The sequence below is a fragment of the Plecotus auritus genome (assembly GCF_963455305.1).
Source record: "Plecotus auritus genome assembly, chromosome: 5".
NCBI classification, from domain to species: domain Eukaryota; kingdom Metazoa; phylum Chordata; class Mammalia; order Chiroptera; family Vespertilionidae; genus Plecotus; species Plecotus auritus.
Genome location: NC_137776.1, coordinates 151,747,749 through 151,758,498, shown reverse-complemented (window position 1 = coordinate 151,758,498; position 10,750 = coordinate 151,747,749).

The following is a 10,750-nucleotide window of genomic DNA, read 5'->3' as shown; positions in this document are numbered from 1 at the left end:
AAGTGCAGAGAACCCCAAACAAGAGGAATCCAAAGAGGACCACACCAAGACACATCATAATTAAAATGCCAAAGGCAAAAGACAAAGAGAGAATCTTGAAAGCAGCAAGAGAAAAACAGTTAGTTACCTACAAGGGAGTACCCATACAACTGTCAGCTGATTTCTCAACAGAAACTATGCAGGCCAGACAGGAGTGGCAAGAAATATTCAAAGTGATGAACAGCAAGAACCTACAACCAAGATTACTCTACCCAGCAAAGCTATCATTCAGAATTGAAGGGCAGATAAAGAGCTTCACAGATAAGAAAAAGCCCTTTAGTTTATCACCACCAAACCAGTATTATATGAAATGCTGAAGGGTATTCATTAAGAGGAGGAAGAAGAAGAAAAAGGTAAAGATAAAAATTATGAACAACAAAATGACAACAAATACATACCTACCAACCAGTGAATCTAAAAATCAAGTGAATAAAAAACCTGATGAACAGAATGGACTGATGAATATAATAGAATCAGGGACATAGAAAGGGAGTGGACTGACAATTCTCAGGGGGAAGGGGGTGTGAGGGGTGTGGGAAGAGACTGGACAAAAATCTTACACTTATGGATGAAGACAGTTGCGGGCAGGGGGGGAGGTAAGGGCATGGGGTGGGGTGGGGAATCAGGTGGAGGGGAGCTATGGTGGGGGGAAAAAGAGGAACACCTGTAATAATCTGAACAATAAAGATTTATTTTAAAAAAAGAAAAAGACTAAAAAAAACAAACAAAAAACAATGAGATACTACTACTACATAGTTATTAAAATGGCCAAAATCCAGAACAGTGACAACACCAAATGCTGGTGAGTTTGTGGAGCAATAGGAACTTTCTTCCATTGCTAGTGGGAATGCAAAATGGTACAGCCATTTTGGAAGACAGTTTGGTGGCTTCTTACACAACTAAACATACTTTTATCATATGATCCAGCAATACTCTTCTGGGTATTTACACAAAGAATGTGAAAACTTATGTCCACACTAAAACCTTCACAAGATATTTATGGCAGTTTATTTATAATTGCCAAAGGTTGGAAGCAACCAAGATGTCCTTCAGTAGGTGAAAGGAGAAACTGTGGTTCACCAGACGATGTAACCTTATTTAGCACTGAAAGAAATAAGCTACTATCAAGCCATGAAAAGAAATGGAGGAACATTAAGTGCATATTACTAAGTTAAAGAAGCCAATCTGAAAAGGCTATGTACTGTATGATTCCAACTATATGACATTCTGGAAAAGGCAAAACTATGGAGAGAGTGAAAAGATCAGTGGTTGGCAGGGGTTGGGCAGACGGAAGGATGAATAGGTGGAGCACAGAGGATTTTTAGGGCAGTGAAATTATTCAGTCTTTTATTATAATGGTGGATACATTGTATTAAACATTTGTCCAAACCCATAGAATGTACAACTCGAAGAGTGAACCCTAAGGTAAACTATGAACGTTGGGTTATAATAATGTGTCAGTGTATGTTTATCAGTTGTAACAAATGTGCCACTTTGATAAGGAGGAAGGCTATGCATGTCTGAGGGCAGGGAGTTTATGAGAAACCTCTGTACCTCCCCCTCAATTTTGCTGCCAGCCTAAAACTGCTCAAAATAAAAGGTTTAAAGGAAAAAAAAAGGAACAAATTCAAAAAATTATATAACTTGCATACATATTTTTCTAAAGACAAAAAACAAATTGGGGGAAATATCTGTAACATAACTATTTAAAATGTGATTAATATTGTCCAAAGGTAAAGAACTCCTATATGTCAATAAAAAAAGAAATCCAATAGAAAGATCAGTAATAGATTAGAATAAAAATTCACAAAAGAAGAAACAGAAAAAAAACACTACAGTGTATGAAAAAATACTCAGCCTCATGATAAGAACAATGACTTCCCCAGTTAATGCTTCCCTCATCACTGTGCAACTGCCCAGATAAAGTTTAAGGGAATGAGGAGCTACCAAGGATCCCATAGGAGGAGATGGGGCCATCAGGAAATGTTTAAAAAAATGGTCTCGCTAGTAATTAGAGTTTGTGAAAAAGGAGATATGGGGACGCAACCAGGAGCAGCTTCAGGCGGAAGATGTTAGAGAAGGCAGGAGCTAATGAGATGAGCTCCTATGTGTATTGGCTAACATTTCTGGCTCCATTTGTTGATTCTACCCTGTTTTCCATTCTTTTTTCACTCCTGGTTCTCATAGGAAATTTTGTTGTATTTATTCATCTTATAAATGTCTGGAACATTTTTGAGAACAGATAATCAAATGAATAAATGATTTATTCACCAGATGGTGAAATGAATGAGTGACTGAATAAAAATAGTAACTATTTTCAAGAAGAGAAGGAACTACTTTAGCATCATTGCACAATAACCTGGACCACAGATTCCCAGAGAAGGGGAGGTATGAGAATTAAAGTTATAACAGAAGCTTCAAGGAGTACTGGTCCTGTGTCAGCAGAACTCATAGCCCTGATGTATACTGTGACTGAAAGCGTAGAAAAAAAAGTAAGTTATAGAGAGGATAAGTTAACTGCTATAGCAAATAAATGTATAATGGCTCAAACTCAATACTAGTTTATTTATTGTTTATAGAACAGTACTGAGCAAGTGAATAGGTTGGCAGAGCAGTCATTCAGGGAGCCACTGCCATCTTCAACACCTGGGTTCTGAGGTTGCCCTTGGCGTCACCGCCTTCTAACCAGCCAGAAGGAGAAAAGAAAAAGGAATTTATGGGAGGTTTACATGGACCAAACCTGAAAGGAGGACATATCAGTTTCAAATAAAACTCAAGCACATGACCATACCTAGCCACAAGGGAGGCAGGGAAATGTGGTCCAGCTGTGTACCCAGAATGAAGAGAAGAATGTGGATTTGGATGAGTCCCTAGTATTTCCTGCCACAGACTATTAGCAGACCTAGAAAAATACTTGAATAAGAGATCTCAATAAATTCCAAGCTCTGTGCTGTGAATCCCCTTCTCAGGAAACTGGGAACATGTGCCAAACACCTGTTGGAGAGTTACTTTGGTAATAAATTCCAGATGAGAATTCTATCTCACAAGATTCCATTACTGGGGGACTTTTTCAGGGAACTCTCCCATCCCAGTATAGAGAGGGGAAAGGCAAAGAAATCCCATTCCTGCAGTGCACTTTAAGAGAGTACCAAGGAGAAATGAGATGGAAGATTGACTATTTGTAAATAGGGTAGATTTTTCTGTGCAGCCTTGTGCAATTACAGAGAGAATGTCATGCTGATGTCAATCTTTGTTAAACCATCGATCAATCCTTTGCAGAAGCACTTTTTTTTAATGATTCCTATTGTTCGCTTCTGCCTTGCTCGGGTAAGGCTGCTTCCACACTGAGTGGAAGCCATAAAAGAACAGCTGTACCACATCTCTTAACCATGAACCCTAGTAGGCACCCATTTTGCTAAAAAAGAGAAAATTAATTTTTATTTTTATAAGAGAGAAATAAAGCCCACTTAAAAGGAAATATTAAGAATGCCTATTTAGCCCTGGTCAGGTGGCTCAGTTGGTTGGAACATGGACCCATACACCAGAAGGTGGCAGGTTCAGTCCCCCAGGATCAAGTGGGGGGTGGCTGAACTGTTGTTTCTCTCTCTCTCTCTCTCTCTCTCTCTCTCTCTCTCTCTGTTTTTCTCTCCCTTCCTCTCTCTCTAAAATCAATAAACATACCCTCCGTAGAGGATAAAAAATAAAGAATGCCTATTTGAATTCAAATTGAACTATAGCACTTAACACATGCCAGTTAAGATCCTTCCAATAATTGTCTTGAAATATTAGCATTTCCTTATATGAATTTTTTGTTTTAAAGAAAGAGACTCTCCATTAGAAGTTGTTCTAAATTTCATGGCAGCTTTTAAAAAATTGAACTGCCATTTGACCCAGTGATCTCACTTCTAGGAGTATATCCCAAGAAGCCAGAAACACCAATGAGAAAGAATACTAGTATATGCACCCCTATGTTCATAGCAGCATTATGTACAATAGCTAAGTGGATTAAAAACCTGTGGTACATTTACACAATGGAAATACTACGCAGCTTTAAAAAAGAAGGATCTCTTACCCTTTGAGACAGCATAGAGGGACCTGGAGAGTATTATGCTAAGTGAAATAAGCCAGTCAGAGAAAGACAAGTATCACATGATCTCATTTATATGTGGAATCTAATGAACACAATAAACTGATGAGCAAAAAAGATCCAGAGACATTGAAACATGCAATAGGCTGATATATTTCAGAGAAAGGCTGGAAGAGATTAACCAATGAATTTATATGCATATATACATAGCCCATGGACAGACAATAGTGTAGGAAAGGCCTGGGGAGATGATGGGAGCAGGCTGGAAAGGATCAATGCAGCGGGGCGGGGTGGGGGGGGGGCGGGGAAGGGCATCATTAATACTTTCAACAATAAAGATAAAAACAATTTTTTTAAGTAAATCATTGTTAGCTCTGATAACATTTGACTTAAGAGACTGATATAATTTCAGCATGGAAAATGTGATGACTCCTTTGCTCATGCAAGAAAGGTCATGCCCATGATTTTGCCTTTGCTTGCGCCCTTTTAGAAGGACCAAATTGAACAGTGACTGTTGACGCCCACAACACAATCTAAGAATAAAAAGCTAACATTCGCTGAGAACATTTTGTTCTTCAGATTACATAAATTGGTCTCCACAATCACCAAGAGAGGGAGGAAGTAAGTAAACATTATTATCCTATTTTTAACAGATAAGGAAACCAGGGCTCTGAGAAGTAGCACTTACCCTGTTCCACAATAAGTCGTAAATCCAGGATTCAAAGCTAAGTGTGTGTTATTCCAAAGCCCATCATTATAATCACTCATCTCCGATGGCTCACATATATCCGGGTCAGTTAAGCTCTTCCCAGTCAGATGCTTTTCCCTTGCCTGTGGTGTGGAAACCAAGACTCCTTAGACTGCACTTGCAAACCCTGGGTCAATGGAGTAATTTTTTGGAAAAAGTTTTTTTAAAAAAGCAGGCACTGGCAATGCTAGCAATTCTGCCTATTAGCTGGCACAATATCAGTTGGCTGGTCAGTGCTTTGAGCCTGCCCTGCCCTTTGAGCCTGTCCATTGGCTCTTCTAATTGGTAGTGCTGAAAGAAAAGAAACCTCAAGAAAGAATTATATGTCCAGTGAAAATATTCAGAAATGATCATTTGTTTTTGTTTTGTTTTTTTAATCCTCACCTTAGGATATTTTTTTCCATTGATTTTTAGAGAGAGTAGAAGGGAAGGGGAAAGTCAGAGAAAGAGAAACATCTATGTGAGAGAGACACATCAATTGGCTGCCTCCCTCACACGCCCTGACCAGGACTGGTGATCAAGCCTGCAACTGAGGTATGCACCCTTGACCAGAATTGAACCTGGGACCCCTTCAGTCCAGGGGCTGATGCTCTATTCACTGAGCTAAACTGGCTAGAGCTGGTTTTGTTTTTGTTAATAAACTGATGAACACAAATAGATTCAGAGACACAGAAGCATGAAGAGACTGTTGAGCCTCAGAAGGAAGGCAGGAGAGAGTGAGGGGGAAGAGATCAACCAATGAACTTATATGAATAGATGCATAACCCATGGATACAGACAATGGGGTGATGAGGATCTGGGGGGGGGGAGGGTGATGGGCTGGAAGAGGTTAATGGGGCGGGAAACCTATGTAATACTTTCAACAATAAAGATTAAAAATAAATAAATATTTAAAAAGAACTTCTCAGCCTGGCCGGTGTGGCTCAGTGGTTGAGTGTCAGCCTATGAATCAGGAGGTCACAGTTCAATTCCCAGGACATATGCCTGGGGTTGTGGGTTCCATCCCTAATAGGGGGCATGCAGGAGGCAGCTGATCAATGATTCTCTCCCATCATTGATATTTCTACCTCTCTCTCCTTCTCTTTTCCCCTCTGAAATCAATAAAAATATATTTTAAAGAAAAAGAACATCTGAGGTAAGAAAAACTGTAATGCATTGCCAGCAGACTCCCTCAAAAGAATTGCTAAAAGAAGTTTTTCGAACAAAAGGAAAATGATACCAGAAGGAAACTTGGAATATCGAGAATGAATAAAGAGCAAAAGAAATGTTAAATATCTGGATAAATCTAGACAATTCTTCTCTGCTTGAGTTCTTTAAAATATGTGTGACAGGAGAAACCAAGATGACGGCATAGGTAAACATTTGAACTTGCTGCCTCACACAACCACTTCAAAACTACAACTAAAAGACAAACGAACATCATCCAGAACCACAGGAAGGCTGGCTAAGTGGAAATTCTACAACAAGAAGAGAAGAGAAAAGGATACTGAGACTCAGAGGAGATGCGGAAATAAAGTGCAGAAGTATGGAGGCGCACGCGCAGAGGGCTGGCAACTGAGTGCGCGGCTGGCTTTTTCAATCCAGAGAAAGACACAAGCTCCCGACTGCTCTGAACTCCAGTTGCGGGCGAGACACTGGGGACCCATACTCATACGGGGAGAAACTAGACTGTCTGGCAGCAGGCGGAACACGAGGGCGGCTTTCTCTCAGAGGTGCTTGCAGCGATTACCAAGGGACACTGAGACCCGAGAGCCTATTAGGGCAGGGCTGACGGGAAGCCAGAGCTGTTTGCTCCACCCTGAGACTCCTCCCCACCCAAGTTGTGCGCAGAGGCTTTTGCATATGAATGGCTTGTTCATTTGAAATCTAAACTTACCTAACAAACTGCAGCTGAGCCAGAGAGACCCAGAACATCCAAACGAAGGCCCAAGTCCCCACATCAGCTTGCATTGCTTCACAGCTGGGCTTCATCTGGGCACCTCCAAAATCCAAACAAAAAAGAGGAATCTGCAGATCTCTCTATAGCTCCTGCTGGGTGGCCTCAGGGAAAGGCTAAATTAGCACCTCCTTGGAGGTCCAAGAGCCAGTGTATCCAGGGGTCAGAGTAGGAACATCCAGATTACAACTCCTCAGATCCATTAGGGACACACTCAGGGGGCAGACTCAATGAGCAACAAAGCCCCACTGAAGCAAGTCTTGCCTCATAAGGGTGTCTCTAGCACACAAGTTCTCCCATTGTAAACACAACTGATCCTCACAGCCAATTGGCCTGGAGGTCAAGTCCTCCCAGTAAAACCAACAACAATCAAGGCTTAACTACAACAAGACTGTGCACACAGCCCACAAAGGGGTGCACCAAGAGTGTCCACCTCAGGTAACTGGGGAGGCTGAGCCACTGGGCCCTATAGGACACCTAGCACACAAAGCCACTCTATCAACTCAGGGAAGCAGCCCAAATGCAGAGACAAAGAAACAGGTCACAAATGAAAGAAATGGAGGAAAGCAAAAGACTGGATATAGAGTTCAAAACCACAGTTATAAGGTTTTTCAAGAATTTTCTAGAAAAGGCCAATAAATTTAGTGAGACCCTCGAGGATATGAAAAAGAACCAACTAGAAATTAAGCATACGCTGACTGAAATAAAAAATAGTATACAGAGATCCAACAGCAGATTAGAGGAACGCAAGAATCAAGTCAAAGATTTGAAATACAAAGAAGCAAAAAATACCCAACCAGAAAAGCAAAAAGAAAAAAAGAATCCAAAAATATGAAGATAGTGTAAGGAGCCTCTGAGACAACTTCAAGCGTAGCAACATCTGAATTATGGGGGTGCCAGAAGAAGAGAGAGAGCAAAATATTGAAAACCTATTTGAAGAAATAATGACAGAAAACTTCCCCCACCTGGTGAAAAAAATAGACTTACAAGTCCAGGAAGCACAGAGAACCCCAAACAAAAGGAATCCAAAGAGGACCACACCAAGACACATCATAATTAAAATACCAAGGGCGAAGAAAAAGGTAAAGATAAAAATTATGAACAACAAAATGACATCAAATAGATACCTACCAACAAGTGAATCTAAAAATCAAGTGAATAAAAAATCTGAAGAACAGAATGGACTGGTGAATATAATAGAATCAGGGACATAGAAAGGGAGTGGACTGACAATTCTCAGGGGGAAGGAAGTGTGAGGGGTGCGGGAAGAGATTGGACAAAAATCTTACACCTATGGATGAAGACAGTGGCGGGGGTAAGGGCATGGGGTGGGGTGGGAAATCAGGTGGAGGGGAACTATGGGGGGAAAGAAGAGGAACATCTGTAATAATCTGAAAAATAAAGATTTATTTAAAAAATAAAATAAAATACCAAGGGCAAAAGACAAAGAGAGAATATTAAAAGCAGCAAGAGAAAACCAGTTAGTTACCTACAAGGGAGCACCCATATGATTTCCAGCTGATATCTCAACAGAAACTATGCAGGTCAAATGGGAGTGGCAAGAAATATTCAAAGTGATGAACAGCAAGAACCTACAACCAAGATTACTCTACCCAGCAAAGCTATCATTCAGAATTGAAGGGCAGATAAAGAGCTTCACAGATAAGAAAAAGCTAAAGGAGGGTGTGGAAAAATGGCAGCGGAATAGACAGACGTGTCCCGAGCCTTGTCCCGGAGCAAATAGAAAGAACAGCTGAAGGTCACACGGGGAGTGTCTGTTGGAGAGTTAAGGTACAACTATACTCCAAGAGTAGGTGGAGGACATATACTCCAGGAGAAGGTGGGGGCCCCTAACTGGGCAGCCCTCACGGCTGCTGGGTTCCATCCCAGAGCCACCAGCTCAGACGCGGAGACCGCGCCATCTTGAAGGGGAAAGTGGATGTTATCTGAAGCCTGAAAATCTACAACTGCGGCACCCACCGAACAGCTGCGAATCCCAGAGCACCAGTCCCCAATTGGCACAAACACGGGGATTCAGAGGAGCTCTACACTCCACCACATAAAGGTCAGATTTCGCCTGGGATAAGGTGAGGTCTCTGGTCCCAGCAGGACAGACAAATGCACACACTGCGGGAGTTGGAGGACCGGGGGAAGTCTGCACCTAGAAAAATCCGTGGCTGTTGGGGCTGGTGTGATCCGTGAATGTGGAAGGGGGTCCTCAGAGCTGCTAACAGAGGGGATCTCTAAAAAGCAATCCATTTTGATCTGACGCAGAAGGACAGCCTAAAAATTTTGGAAGTGTGCCGGCTGCTTGAACACAAGGGGGAAAAGGTGATTGCGCAGGCTTGCGCGCAGACCCGGAGTTCGCACACTTGCACTTTCTCCTCTTTGAATCCTTACTTCTGATTACTGAGCCCAAAACATAGGATCACCCAGTTCGGGACACCCTAGGAGACTTCAGGGGAAAGTTGTTTTTCTGGAACCTGGGGATCAGAGCTGGGAGTAACCGTCAGAGAACCAGCTCTGAGGCAGCCTACTCCCACAAACCAGTATTGAGTGCCACAGGGAAAGCAGGATCTAAGCACAGGCTAGAGAGGACCTGTAGACCCAGAGGTCAACCCAGAAACACTGCCACCCAGGGGCTGAATCACAAATTGACTCTTGCGTAATCACAAATAAAGGAATACAAGAAAGTAAGACACACCGCCTGCTTAAAAATCAGGACTGGCTTACAACACTGAGGAGCAGTGGAACGCAGGGAACTGCAATACTGTCCTGACTGGGAAACAGGCGTGCCAAACAGAACAACAGAGGAAGGGAATGACCTTCACTACTGCACATTTTATATTATTTTTTTATCTTTATTTTATTTATTTTATTTTTTTATTTTTCATCTTTTACTTAAGAAACTAATTTTTTTTCCTCACTTGATTTTACCTTTTCAATTATTACATTTATTTCCAATCAGTATTATTACTAATACTATTTTACCTTTTTTAAAAAAAAGTGTTATTTTATTTTCTCTTTGACTTTGAGATTAGTGTTCTACATTCTATTTTCATCTTTCCTTTAGCATCATTCTACTCTATCTCAATTCGACCTTTATGCCATCACTCTCTTCCTAACTTTTGCCCTTTTGTTGTCCTGTTTCTCTCACCCTTTCCTTGCTTTAGATTTTCCCTATTCTTTCTTTTTACGCCCTGTTAAAATTTCACCCTACTTATATATCTAATTTCCAATCCCCTGCTCTCAGTTCATACACACCTCTCTCTTCTCTGTCTTCACTATCCAAAAAATTGTTCTTCTCTCTGTCCTTTTGTTGTTTGCTTGAATGTTGATTATATCAATTTTTATGCTTATTTGTGAAATTGTTTTGCTTATTCTTTTTTTGTTTTCTTTTTTCTTTTTCGTTTGCTTTGTTTTTGTTTGTTTTTTACATCTGTTTTCCTCGCCTCGCTTGATATTGTTGTTTGTAGTTTGTATTCATCTCCAGGTACTTGTTGCAGGCATTTGCTGGGTTTGTGGCTGTTCTACTGGAGTTTTCTCCCCATATATATAGTTTGTTCCCCCTTTTCTTTCTTATTCTTTCTTTTCTCTCTTACATTTTTATTCCTTTTCCCAATTTCATTTTGGCATTCCTTTCTTTTTTTTTTTCTATCTTCTTCTTTCTCTCCTATCCCCTAATTTGTGTTTCTCTGGTGGTCACCTTTATTTGTGGTTATTAATATCATAAATACATTTCTGTATAGTGCCTCGTGTGTTGTACCAGGTTGTGTTGTATTTTGTGCCTTTAAATCAACAAAGGAGAGAGAGAACTACATAACCAGACACCTGGAGAAGAGAGACCATGGGGAGACAAAGAAACAGCCCACATATGAAAGAAAAGCAGGCATCACCAGAAAAGGAAGTAAACAAAATGAAGGCAAGCAACCTGTCAGAG